This window comes from Ambystoma mexicanum, chromosome 2q (assembly GCF_040938575.1).
Source record: "Ambystoma mexicanum isolate Mex_15411 chromosome 2q, UKY_AmexF1_1, whole genome shotgun sequence".
NCBI classification, from domain to species: domain Eukaryota; kingdom Metazoa; phylum Chordata; class Amphibia; order Caudata; family Ambystomatidae; genus Ambystoma; species Ambystoma mexicanum.
Genome location: NC_090924.1, coordinates 730,484,117 through 730,497,803, shown reverse-complemented (window position 1 = coordinate 730,497,803; position 13,687 = coordinate 730,484,117).

Here is a 13,687-nt window from a genome sequence, read left to right as displayed (position 1 = left end):
ATAATTGGCGGCAACCAGGTTAATAAAACCCTCCCCAAGCCCCATCTTCTCCATCACCTGGAATAGAAATGACCACTCCACCCGGTCGAACGCCTTCTCTGCGTCAAGCGCCAAGAGGATCGCCGGGGTATCCGTCTTACGGGACTTCTCCACTAGGTGGGCCACCCTCCTAATGTTGTCAGCGGTTTGCCGTCCCACTACAAATCCTGACTGATCTTGGTGGATTAGTGAGGGAAGGTGCTTTTCTAGCCGCCTTGTCAGGATCTTTGTGAAGATTTTTGCCTCCGTATTAATAAGGGCAATAGGGCGATAAGAGGTACAGTCCTCCGGATCCTTCCCAGCCTTGTGGATAAGGGTGATCTTAGCCTCCTCCATCCTCTGGGTAATTCCGCCTTCGGCGCAGAACGAATTAAATAGCTGTGTCAGATGCGGGACCAAAAGATGGGAGAATGTTTTATAAAAGGAGGCGGGGTAGCCATCGGGGCCAGGAGCCTTATTCCGGGGAAGAGTGACAATAATTTCTCTTACCTCGTCCTCCGTTATAGGAAGGCTCAACTCCTCCGCCACTTCCCTAGATACCTGCGGAAGGGGTAGGTTCCCCAAAAACCCTCCGTGTGGAAGAGGGGCCGGACCGTGAGAGGAGTAAAGAGCCACGTAGAATTCGACAAATCTCTCCTTTATCTCTTCAACCCGGGTCAGTCGTCTATACCACCTTGGTCTTTAAGTGCAGTAATTACCCTCTGTTCCCTTTGCCCCCTCAAGAGACGGGCTAGGAGAGAGACTGCTTTATTGGCCTTGGCGTAAAAGGTTTGCCTCACCTTAAGCATGGCTTCTTCCGCCTTCTTATTTCTCAAAATCTCCAGTTGGCCCTCTGCCATCCTATACGCCCTAAAAACCTTCCTCATGGGGGTTTCCCACAGTTGGGCTCTAGCTGCCTCCACCTCCCGCTCAAGCTGGGCCTCCAAACCCCTCAGCCTTTTATTCCTCTCCGCCTTTAAGGCGATGAGGTCCCCTCTCAGAGTAGCCTTAAAGGCATCCCACCTATTACTCAAACTCCTGTCCGTGGCCGTGTTCCTCCAAAAAATCCCTGAATCTTGTCTTCCAACTCGCTACGTATCACGGGGTCCCTCTGAAGCTCACCCGGGAATATCCAACCCCACACCCCTGGCTTACGCCTCCCCAGCCTCAGGTCCATTTGTACCACCCTGTGATCGGCAACTCCCAGGGGGCCCACCTCCACCGCCTCTACCACTCCCACTAGACTGGCAGATACCCAGATATAGTCAATTCGGGATTGTGTCCTATGAACATCAGAAAGGAATGTGAAGCCCTCCTCGCTCCCCCGCAGAGACCGCCAAACATCGCGGAGGCCAGCCCCTGTCCATGTCTCCCTCAGCTGGGAGGAGGTCAATGCGCATCCCCCCCTCTTCACTTCTGGAGCGGTCTCTAACCCTATCCCAAGCCAGATTAAAGTCCCCCATCGGTACCACTTGGCCTCTGGCGAAATTCTCGATGGTGTTCAAGCTATCCCGTAAAAACTGGTCTTGGCCCACATTCGGCGCGTATATAGACCCAATGGTATAGCAGGAACCCATTATAGTCCGCCTTACCAAAACGTACCTCCCGTTGCCATCCCCGAGAACCTCCTGGAGCTGAAAATCAATACTCCTACCAAAGGCAAGGGCCACGCCCCCCCTTCGTGGGGCCAGACGCGAAACATATCAGGGGATAACCCTTAATCCGCAACCGGGCCTGATCCCACCTCCTCAGGTGGGTCTCCTGCAAGGCCAGCACGTCCGGCTTGTGAGACCTAACAAATTGCTCCAGCTTTGTGCGCTTGAGGGGGGAGTTGAGCCCCCTCACATTATGTGTTTGCCACTTAAAGGTATCAATTGGGCATATTGCGCCATTACCAGCCAGCCTTCCGGAGTGTCAATAAGGCACTCGGTCAGAATCTCCCTCCTTCTATCTAATACTGGGCCCGAATTCCTCCCCCCCTCCTCCACACTCACCAGCTCCCTGTTTGCTGGGCTCTCAGGGCAACGCTTCCACGTTGAGTGCTGTGACCACCCCCCAACTCTTACCCCCCCTTTGCGCCCCCCCTCCCCTATCCCCCACCGGACAACCCTCCCCTGCCCGTCCCTCCGCCCTCCCAACCCCAACTTGGAGGGCAGACCGCAATCCCCCCCACTTTTCCCCCGGACTCTCTTGTCCTTGCATGATCCAAGAAGTGCATCTCCCCCCCTCCCCATTTCCACTGATAGCCTGCGTCCTACCACCCCCTTTTAATATTCCATCCAAATCATATCTCCAGGATCACCCCAGGCCAGGGACCCCTCCCTCCTCCCCTCCTCGAGCGGTCTCCTCTCTCCCCTCCTGTAGACGCTTCCGAGCTGTTTTCTTCCTTGCTTTGTCACCCACCGTCTACCATGCCCATGGTTTGACCCTGTCTCCTTGAGTGGGCTGGGCTCCCCCAGTGCCCCCCCCCCGCTCTCAAGGTCTAGGTGGATGATGTTAGCCGCCTCCTGCACAGTAGTGGCCCTTCTTTGGACGACCTTCCACTCAAACTCCATCCCAAATGGAAAAGTCCACTTGTACTTAACATTTTTCCTGGCAAGTTCTCTGAGAACAGGGCGCATGGCCCTCCTTTGAACCAATGTACTGCTTGCCAAATCTTGAAACAGAGTGATCTCCTGACCCATATATTGCACCGGTTCACGAAGCCTTGCAGCCCGTAGCACTGCCTCCTTTTGGGCATACCGTGCAAACGCAGCCAGAACATCCCGAGGCCTAGCGCCAGGGCCGCGGATGAGCCGGCCCACTCTGTGTACCCTGTCCAGCTCGATTGCCTCAGGGTCCTCTTCGCCCAGCAAGTCCATGAAAATTCTCTGAACTTCTCCCTTCAAGTCCCTGTCCGTTACCGACTCTGGAAGGAGTTTCACTCTGACATTGACCCGTCTCGACCTATTTTCCAAGTCCTCCAGCTGGGTTTCTAGATTACGAGTCGCTAGGTCCAGGCGATCGATAGCTTCACCATTGGCCGTGCCGTCTTTTTCCACTTCCTGCAGGCCTCTTTCCTGTATGTCAGTTCTTTCACCTAGCTGGGCTACCTCCTGTTTCAGCTCCCCAAGGGCCATATTTAAATCAGATCTCAGCAACTGGAACTGATCCTGGAAGGCTTTAGCTAGGGTCTCTCCTAGGGCGTGCATCTCGCCCTTAAGGTCCCCCCTCGTCAGAGGCTCCCGGTTCTCAGCCTCACTGGGCACCGTATGCACATTGTGGTGCCCGTTATCTTCTCCATCGTTGCCTCTGACATCCATAGCTGCTGACCACAAGGAGGGGAGGGTGCTCAGGGGGTCTCCCACTCTCTGTCCGGAGCGCGGCGCCCTGCTCCTGGGTCTGGAGGGCATTAGATCTTTTTACATTTTTTTTACATTTTTTTTTATTGTTTGCTCCTGGATGTCCTGGAAGTCTGGAGGTTTGGGATAAGGGAGGTCCCGCCCCCAGGCGTCTCTCAGCGCGCCCCCAAATCCTCCACCGCATGCTGTCAGGGACACCCCTCCACTTCAGGCCGCACAATGGAGGGGACAAGCACCAAAAGTAATGCCGAGACGGGCCCTCCCCCCCTGCGGCAGCCTTAACCAGGGGATCCCTGGCTCGGCATACTCCAACAGTATCCGCCGTTCCCCTCGGAGACTCCACCAACGTTGGGATGGGGAAAGAGCCCAGTAAGCAGCTCCCCTGGGGTCCCCCAGCACCCGCTCTGGGTCAGGGCCTCCACCTCTCAGCCGTACAGATCGGACGAGGGGGGTCACCTCCAGTCCTCGCCCCCCATGGAGACTTGCCCGCTCCTCACCTCCTCTGGCGCTCACCACCTCGCAGGCCCAGCGGCCCCTTCCAACTCCTCACGTCACCGCCGCGCAGCTGATCCGCCGGTGGCTCCGGCAGCACCTGCTTCGGCGGGGCGGCTCTGAACCCAGGCAGCTCGTGGCTTCCTACGCCTTCTGGTCGCTGTCACAGCCTTCCGCGGCGGACAGCTGGACAGCCCCTCCGGGGATATCTGCCACCGGGGCGTCCCGCCGTTCCTTTCGCTGCGCGAATCCTCTTCGCGAGCGCTCACTGACACGGGCTGGCACACTCGCCCACAGCAGCCCGAACACGCCTTCGCCGCCGTAGAAAATCAGGGTCCGCGGCACCCGAAGACCCGTGCCGCCTGGCCTCCCCAATGCCGCACCCTTCTTCCGCTGCTGCCAAGTGCCCTTGGGGGGTGGTGGGTCCCGGACGAAGGACTCGGGGTGCGGGAGCAGCCGTCGGCACGTCTAATCGCTGCCGGCGGCCATCTTGAATCCAACGCTAATGTTTTGCGATAAATGTTAGAGAGTTCTTCTGCTGAATTAAACCCAGTTAAATCATTTGGCAGAGATGCCAAGAAAGGGGCCGTGGCTGTCGGAGTAAGCTTACGGATGTTTCTAATAGTTGCCCTGCACCCTTCTTTAAAGTTTTTTTGGATAGGATAGATGGTCAAGTTCCAATTCAGAAGATGGTGGTCTGACCATGGGCACTGACAGTTATACACATCCTCAATACACATGTTTTGCGATAGGACCCAATGCAGGGCTCTCCCTTTTTCATGTGTAGAGGAATTAACGTGTTGTTCAAACCCTAGGTCAGACAACAGTGCTTTTAGTAACATAGCTGTAGCATCCGAAGGTGTAATAACCAAAGTTAAAGTCCCCCTCAATCATGGTTTTAGTACTGGATTTTAATATCTATGCTATAAAGTCACTGAAGTTTGTGACAAAATCCTCAGCTCTATGAGGTGGCCTATAGACAATTACAATATTGATAGTTGAATTATGGTTAACTTGATACTTAACCCAAAGTATTTTGAAATCAGGCATCTGTGGCATATCTATTTTTTTCAAATATTGGGGTGAACTGCCAAAGACCCACGCTGTGCAGGGCTTTCACATCACTTGGGCCATTATCTTCTGCTGCCCCATCCTAGGCACATTACTCACCATTGCCCGGGGAGCTGCCAGGAATCCGGACTGTGCTGTGTGGCATGTCCGCACCCTCCACACACTGTTTTCCAGCTTGCTCAGAGACTGGAGGGAGGAATGGATCTGCAGCCTCTCCCCCTGAAGGTACGTCCGCCATGCATAGGGCCTTTCACAGGTGGAGACAAGCCAGGTCAAGCTTCTTCTATACGTGTGAGAGGCCTGAGTAATGGCGTTCTGTGATCCCTGTAAGCTTCCACTCCTGATCTCCTGATAGCAATGTTGTTGCCTGGACCCGGGGAGGGCAAGGCTTCCCTCGGCACACTTGCACATTTCAAAGGCATGTCTGGTTACAGGCCGGCTGGGGACCGGAGCTCCCGTACCACTTCTGCCCGGGGAGCCTGTTAAAGGATTGCCTGGCACTACCTCCTTACCAGCGTTCGCTTCTGCAGCATGCCGGTGGCCCCGGGGTGGCCGTACTCTTCCCGCATAGATCAGGAAATCCCCGGTTATCACCACTCAAACCCACCTCCATTCCCCCAGGGGCAGTCCGCTATGGTGTGCTGATGCTGCTCGGAGCAGGGGACAGAGGCTGCACCCCAGTGGGCCGCAGATAATCACTGGCACGGGTCGGCAGCCGCTATCTTGGCTCACCATGCCAAACACTCCCGCCGGAGTTTTAGAAAGGCCAGGGTCGGGATTAGGGGTTTCCTGCCAGCTCTGCTCAAGCCAAAATGCTCCTGGACATCTCCCCCAGGGACTCACCTGTCATCAGCACCCAAGTCGATACTTTGCCTGCGAATTACAGCCTTAGGCCCTGGCTCCGCACAGAGGCTCTAAGTAGAGCTGCCACATCAATGGCACTCCAAACCATGTTCCCCATTTGTTGCTTCTAAAATACATTGAACAATGGAAATCTAGAACTCGTGTATAATGGTAAACCTCCTTACTCGCATGAGAAGCAAAAGTGAACAAAATCCATTGTTCTGCTATTCTGACACTATTATTGTTTGACGGAGTAGTCGTGTGTCCCTAATTAAAGAGAGGGAATGCTGCTGGGGCCATTTACGAATACCGATTGTTAACAATGCAAGAGTTACAATCTGTAACTTGTGAAAACGACATCAGAGAATGGTCGCATGTGCTCAATTGGAGGCCTGAACTCTATCCTTTACCTTTACCCAGAAATACAATTAAATACCAATCTTTAAACCCTAAAAACTACATCAAGAAGTGGTCACGTGTGCCTAATTCTGAAGTTCAAAGAAAGACTGAATTCTGTCCTTATTGTAATGTGACATTCCTTCATTTTAAGAAGTTTAAAGTGTATAACAGTTGAAGAAGACAAACATTGCCCAAGTCAAGAGTCTCCCCATATTCACACTGAAGCCATCCTTTCCCAGCGTTAAGAAGCAATCTAACGCTACTGTGAAGTTAATAATAGTGTACTGGCTTAAGATACAAATGTGCAATTATTACCTGAAGCTAAAAGAGTGGCATCAAGGCTTCTGGGTAATTAGGTGGGCTAATCACTGTCAGAAAGTTGGATATGAAGTTGGAAAGCAGACTGGCTGCTTGCAAAGACCACTTTAAAGTTGACACAACCTGTAGTGGCAGAGACCGTGGAAGACAGAGAGAAGTGAGTCTCCCAGGCATACCCAGGTTGATATTGTTGTGGCAGACAGACGCAAAGAGGCTGCCCTTTTTGAAGAGAGTTATTCAGAGGAAGAGTGCCTTGCCTGTTTGAAGTTGTTGAAGTACTTTGAAGTATATCGTGTTGCTGTCATGACCCCTGCCCCTGGCCCTAATAGGCAAGCCATTGGGGCTGCACCACAAACTTCCACCATGGCCTAAAGGCCCCACCATCTGGCCCAAGGCTTTCTTGAAGACAGTCCTGGCGCCTTTGGCACCAGGCTCATGTGTGAAGCAAAATAACTTGAGAGCTGGGCTTGGCAATAGCCTTTGGCACAGCATGGATGCCCCTGCATAGCTCAGTCCTAGAACCAAGCTATGCGGTCTAGTCTTTTAGGTTTTGTCAGACCCAGGGGTACCTGGGATACCTGGGGGCTATATAAGCCATGCCCATCCTGAGATGCACGCTTCGCGTTAGTCTGCACTTTGCAGCGTGACGCTCACCCCATTCAGCTCGGATCTTCACCAGCATTCCGGAGCCGGTTACCTGGAAGAACAAAAACACTGTTAGTCTACACTTACCTGTGAGTTAATCCTGCTCCTATCCTCCGCTCCTGGGTCCTGAGAATCTTCCGTCTCAGCGACGTTCCCTCGATCTTGAAGAAGCTGCAACCTGGGAAGAAAAGAGAACGAAAAGACAGCATTAGTAAGCATTTATTCTCCAATACTGGAAAGAGCCAAAACATTGCACGCTAACCTGGGTTTAAATCGCCCTCACCCACTTCCATTCCGGGCCGCATGTACGACCTGCAAGAGAGAAGACACACTGATTATCACACAAAAGATCAAGAAGGCGGCGCAGGCTACGCTTTACTCACCGTGCTCCATCTTCTCAGCGGCATCCTTTCCGGGACGTCGCAGCAGCCTGCAAGGGAGAGAGAACAAACAGGTCAACATAAGAAAAGGCACATGGCGCTGCGCATTTCACTTTCACTCACCATCTTGTGCACAGCCCCAAGCAGCACGACACCGCTAGAACTCTTCTTGCACCTGAGGAAGAAAGAAAGACATTAATAGGGGAAATTGCAAAGTAAAGGACAAAACTGCCAAAACTGCCAAACCAGCAGTCTTACCTGAACAAGCTGAAGTCGCCGCAGGTCTGGACTAAGAGGGCCTGAACCAGTGAAGTAACTAGGTTGCGACGCGCCCATCCAACAACGCACCCCTGCAAGGAGAAGCAGGACGGAGAGCGCACCATACAATAAAGCAAGGTGAGGAGAGCACTAGGGGGGAAGTTGGGTCCACAAGGGAGGTGGGCTCGAGGCAGGAAGAGACAATAAGATAAACCCAAATTCCTGTGTTTCCAGACCCGGTCCTTGGCCGAACAAGAGTCCAAGGGAGAGGGTTCGAGGTCGGAATGGTCCAACCAGACTGAGTGGCATCCCCATGTTATATCAGGTGAGCGTTACAGAACGCGAAGCCTCGCAAACTATAATCCACCTGGGCATCATGGAAACGTCAGAAACGACGAGTTAGCTCAGATGTTGGGGCAGTTACGTGCTGAGGTGCATTCAGCCACACAGGAGACCAACGCCCTGCGGAGGGAATTGATAATAGCTAAGGAACGCACTGACAACCTTTTATGCTTCTGGTGCAAATCTACCATGCAATAACTATAAGCCTTTCAGGTTTCTAATGCAAGCCTCTGATGCAATCAGCTTGAGCTCTGTGCTCCGCGGAGACAGCAAAGGTTGGGGCCATGGAGGGAGAGCGACATGGGGAGATGGGAGAGAAGCCTTTTCAGGCAAGGAGATGCTTTGAACACGGGCACTTAGAGAGTATTTCGTGATTCAGACAGAGCCAACAGTGGAGTGAATGGAGAAATAGATGGAATAGATGGTGTTTTGCACCGCAGACACGGAAGGACAAGGCAGATATATGATATCCTATGTCACTTTGACACAGAACGTAGTGATCAGAACACGAAACACGCATTACACAGACTGGCAGGCATTGTTAATGTTGACACAGAAAGAGACATTCTTAGCTTAGAGAATTTAAGTAACCATGGAGAAATGAGTGCGTCATTGGATTAGTATAAGCAGAGGTGAAGAGAGAAGAGAGCACGTAGTTGCTAGTAGTCGTTGGTAGTTGCTGGTAGTCGTTGGTAGTTGCTGGTAGTTGCTGTTGAAGAATGGGGTTAGATACAGATGGACTTTGTTCAAGTTAATTTGGAGTTTTGGATGGAGCGGCAGTTCTGAGATTGAGAGAGAGATGTCTTGGTGCAGCAGAATCTGATGGCTTGGCAGAGCTTGGCAGAGCTGAGCTTGGCAGAGGCAGTCGTGTGACCAGATCTTGAGGGGCCTGCCACTGCTGACTGGCTGATTGCAGAGTTGTGCATAGAGACCTGGCTTGACAAAGACAGAGCTGGAGAGGAGAGATATGCAAATGGGAAGTATGGTTCATGGCCTAGACAAACTGATTGATTACAACCAGTAGGGTGGCTTTGCTGATGGGTTTGGGGAAGACATGACTGTAACGCTCACCTGATTCTCGCAGAGGCGCCGGTCTTGACTGGGCAACTACCGTATCTTCAAAGGTGATGTGCAGCACCCGGTTGGCTCTTTGGGCTGGACCTCTGTGCCCTGTATGCCTGACGTGCAGAGTAAGATGTCTGCAGATAGAAAATATGGGGTTAATGAACTGGGGTTATTGGGGTGTCCCTATCTCTTTCCTCTTCTCCTCTCCTGTAGACCCCCACAGGTTAACGCTCTCACCTTAGGTAAGTGAATGCCGAGCTCTCCATCTGCCTCGGGGCAGGGTGCTGTAACCAGTTTCTTCACTGGATAGGTAGCGCAGGCCTCTTGACTCCAGAGGACTGCTGTCCGTCGTTTACTGCACGAACGGTAAGTTTCGAGTAACTCAAATGTCTTTAAAGTCTTTAATAATGATGTCTCTTGTTTTGCAGGGTTCCGGCGATGGCGGATGACGGGCTGAAGTGAGTTGAAGATGGAGCCCGTGTGATGAATAGAAGCGCCTGGAAGCACGTAAGTAAGCGCTTGTTGCCAGCTTCACGATGCGCTCTAACTGTCTTTTTATTTTGCAGGTACAAGTTCGGAGCGGCTGCAGGGTGCCGGGATACCCACTGGGTTAGATGTGGAAAGGAGTAATGGCACGTGAGTATTAAAGTTCCCCAATGTCTTTAAACGCACCTTGTTTTGTCTTTCAGATGCGGGATGCAGCGCTGACGGCCTCCGGAGCGTGCGAAGAGTTGGTAAGCTTTTGTCTTTCAGATGCCGGAATGCAGTGTGAAGACCTCCGGAGCGCACGAAGAGTAGGTAAGCCTTTGCCTTTCAGATGCCGGAATGCTAACCTGTTCTTTCTTGTCTTTATAGGTGTTGCTGAAGACTGGATTCAGGATGGTAAGTCTTTTTCCTTAGGCCCAGGACCGGATGCAGAAGACACGATGAGCGTTCTGCTGCAGAGGGTGCAGAATAACGCAAAGCAAGATTCATCCACCGGGTGTGGTTTAAATAGCCTCCTGTAGTGCTTAGGTGTCTCCTTCCACAGCCACGCCTAAGTAAGAAGAGAGTTCCTGGTAAGAAAAGAGTTCCTGCCTTCCAGAAGAGTTCCAGTGTTCTGAATCTAGGGAGTGGCTCCAGCCCCACCCAACAGGAAAAGTAGTTCCAAACAGAAGAGGATCAGAGGCTCAACTGGCAGGCAAGTAAGCAGCATGGTCTGCTGCAGGTAAGTCCACCCAAGCATTATGAGCCCGGCGCTTCCAGCGCTGGGACTGAGCATATTTATGAGCCTGGTGCCACTGGCGCCAGGACTGGGTCCAAAAGGTCCCAATTGGGACTGGTTGGCACTCGGAACCTGGGTTATGGATCTGCTTCCAAGGGAGTTGGGAAAACCCTGACCTTTTGGAAGCAGAGATCATGACAATGACATCTGAAGAGGAGGTGCCCCCCTAGAATTATGCCCATGATTAGAACAGACACTCACACAAAGAGCATTGGGTTTGGGAGAAAGGGGAGATCAGACAGGGATTGTTTTAAGAGAGTGAGTGTGAAGTATGGTGTGGATTGGTGTGGATTGGAGAGGTTTGATTCCGCATGAAGGAGAGGATTGTTGGATGTTTGGCGCTTACATTAGACTGCATTAGAATCACAGGCTTGCATCAGAGGCTTGCATTAGAAACCTGAAAGGCTTATAGTTATTGCATGGTAGATTTGCACCAGAAGCATAAAAGCTGCCAATTCGATATTGGCTAGAGTTTAGAATTGTCTGCATTATGCTTTGCTGTGCATAAATAAATGTATTCCATTGTTATAATTGAATTCATGTGTTTTCTTTGTGTCTTATGTTTTCGTGTCCATAGAAGTAAGATAGGTGTATGTTATTAGGCGTAAGATAGGAGTAACACAGTGCACATAGGCCCTACCACTACAAAAGCAGGGTGGGGGGGTATAGTGATCGCCACCCCCTAGGAGATTGTCTAAGATTGTCTAAGACCGGTCCATGGTTGCCCAGGGGGAGGCAAGACGATGGTAGGGATTTGTTTTCCAAACTAACAAATGGAGGGGACACCCGGATCTTCAATAATGCTGACTGATAACATGGGATTGCAGCTGGCTTGTTGGTACATTTGTCGGTTTTGCAGCAGTCAAAGCTTGAACATCGTGTGCAACTGTGTTTTGTTTTTCTGTTAGTTTGTCGTGGGAATAGATTTTTTATGTTTCATGTTTTGTCTGTCTTGGGGATGTTATTGAAGTTAGAGCGTGCTGTCCACAATTCTGTTCACCGTAGGAGGGGAACGTAATTGTCTGACTGACCTTTGAATCCGGAATTTGGTTGACATTGGTTGACATTTGGTTGACATTGACCGAGAGCAGTATTTTATGACTGGCAATGTTTTATGAATATATGTACATTTATTTAGCCGAGCGAGAGAAACAGATTTTACTTGAAGACGCTTGTGGTACTTTGTTTGGAAATCCGTGGAGACTGACACTTTTTGGTGAAATCTGACTTCTGTTTGGTTTCCATTTGGTTGAAAATTTGTGCGCGCATTTTTGGCAAGGTTGCCGTAGATTAGAACCTGCTTGTTTAGGAGAAGTCTTGGAACTTGTTTTTTTGTAGCTCACTGAAGTGTCGTGAGATTGGTTAAAGAGAAATCCCAAGGGTGAATAATTGAAACTGCAGTATGAGCACATTTCTTAGTGACCTGAAGGCAATGAGAAATCAGCTCAAAAATATGCTTGACGCCTGGGATGTATTACCGGCGCCAACCATACGAGAAATGAATAGTGAAACAGAAATGACAGAGATGAGCCCATAGAGATGAGACACTCTGAATGCAAATCACTAATTCAGTAATATGTCGTCTCAGACATGTGATCAGAAACTGGGAAAATGTCCCAGCAGAATCAGACCCATTGAAATCCATTTCAACAGCAGTGATGGGCGGGAACAGAGTTCCTAGAGATATGAATATTGTTTGTGGGGAGAAAGAGTTAGCTCAGGATAATGACCGAAATAGTGTGATCCAGAAAGAAGTTTGTTCCACTGATAGGGCAGCAATGACATGAAGAGAGAATGCATAGAGAGTTTGCCTATGAAGATTTGAGGCATTGTGAAACTGTAGACGTGAAAACAGTTATGTGCATGAAGGCACTTATGTGAAGATTTTTGATTTGAATAGAAATTACATTTTTGGCAGTAGCAGCATTTTGCCTATGTTTTCGAGTGAAAAAAAAATATTGTCTAATGACACAGATATTTTGATGGCATTGAAGCAGAACGTGAATCGCGCTGTTCGTGCTAAAATTGGATGTTTTCAGACCTTGGATTGTATGAATTTTTTTTGTTTGAAGACAGTGCATGGAGAAACAAGTTTGTTGACATTATCATTGCCCGGGACTAGCAGACTGTTTATTTGATGCAGGAGTTAGCAGTGCATTGCAGGAATGTTGTTTGAATGTGAATCACATTATATATGGCAGTATTTGTTTGAATGAAACCGATTTGTTTTGTTTTTTTTTCAGCATGGAGTTAATCAGCTTCATGAATACTTAATGATGAAAAAAAGGGGATAGTGTGGCTCGAACAAACCCTAGGCCTATATGTCTACTGAGCTTTGAAATGGAAGTGACACAGACATGGAAATACAGAATATGGAGTGTAATTGAATGAATGAGAAATGTAGTGGTGACAGTTTTGAATATATAGCATTTGAATGTGCAATAGACATTTGTGAATGTGCAATTTTTGAATGTGTATTATTGTTTGGAGTATGTGAAATTATTTGTTCTGTTTTGTTTTGAGAAGGAAAGAGATGGAATTGTAGGAGTCATGCATTAAGCATGCATGCGTTGAGCAGCATGGAGAGGCAGGCATAGTTTGATATATGCACTGACACATTGATAGAACTGACTGAGACACTGAGGGAACTAGCATTGATGTCTTCTTTTGAGAGACATGGGAAAGTGTAGAACTAGATGTGCACTGCAACGCACAATGAGAAATGATGTTTTATTTTTGGCTTTGATTACACCTCAATCTGATTGAAGACTGATATTTGCACTTTTGTTTTCTTTGCATGAAATCTGGAGACACCTTGACCAGACCAAGATCGCATTGATGACGGACCATATTGCATTGCAGCAGGAATTGACCAGACCATGATTGGCAGCATCATGACGCCTGAAAGCAGATTGGCCAGACTGACCAGACCAGATTGACCAGACCTTGATGACCGTCTGTTCCAGATCCATGATGGCTGACACCTTGTGGCTTTGCATCATGGCTGTTTGTTTGCAGTAATAATGAGACATTGGCATCTGACCTTTCGCAACGCTTTGCAGCAGCACTTTTGGGGAATGCCGACCGGCCGATTTGAGACCTTAGGGTGTGGCCTTGTCCAATGGCTGTGCTCTGAGAATGTACCCAGAAAATCTGCTTGCTACCCAGACTTCGTGGCATGACACCTATTGCCATGGAAAGTGCAGATTGTGACTGACTGTCCAGAGAGAAGACACGTTCCAGCATTCTGT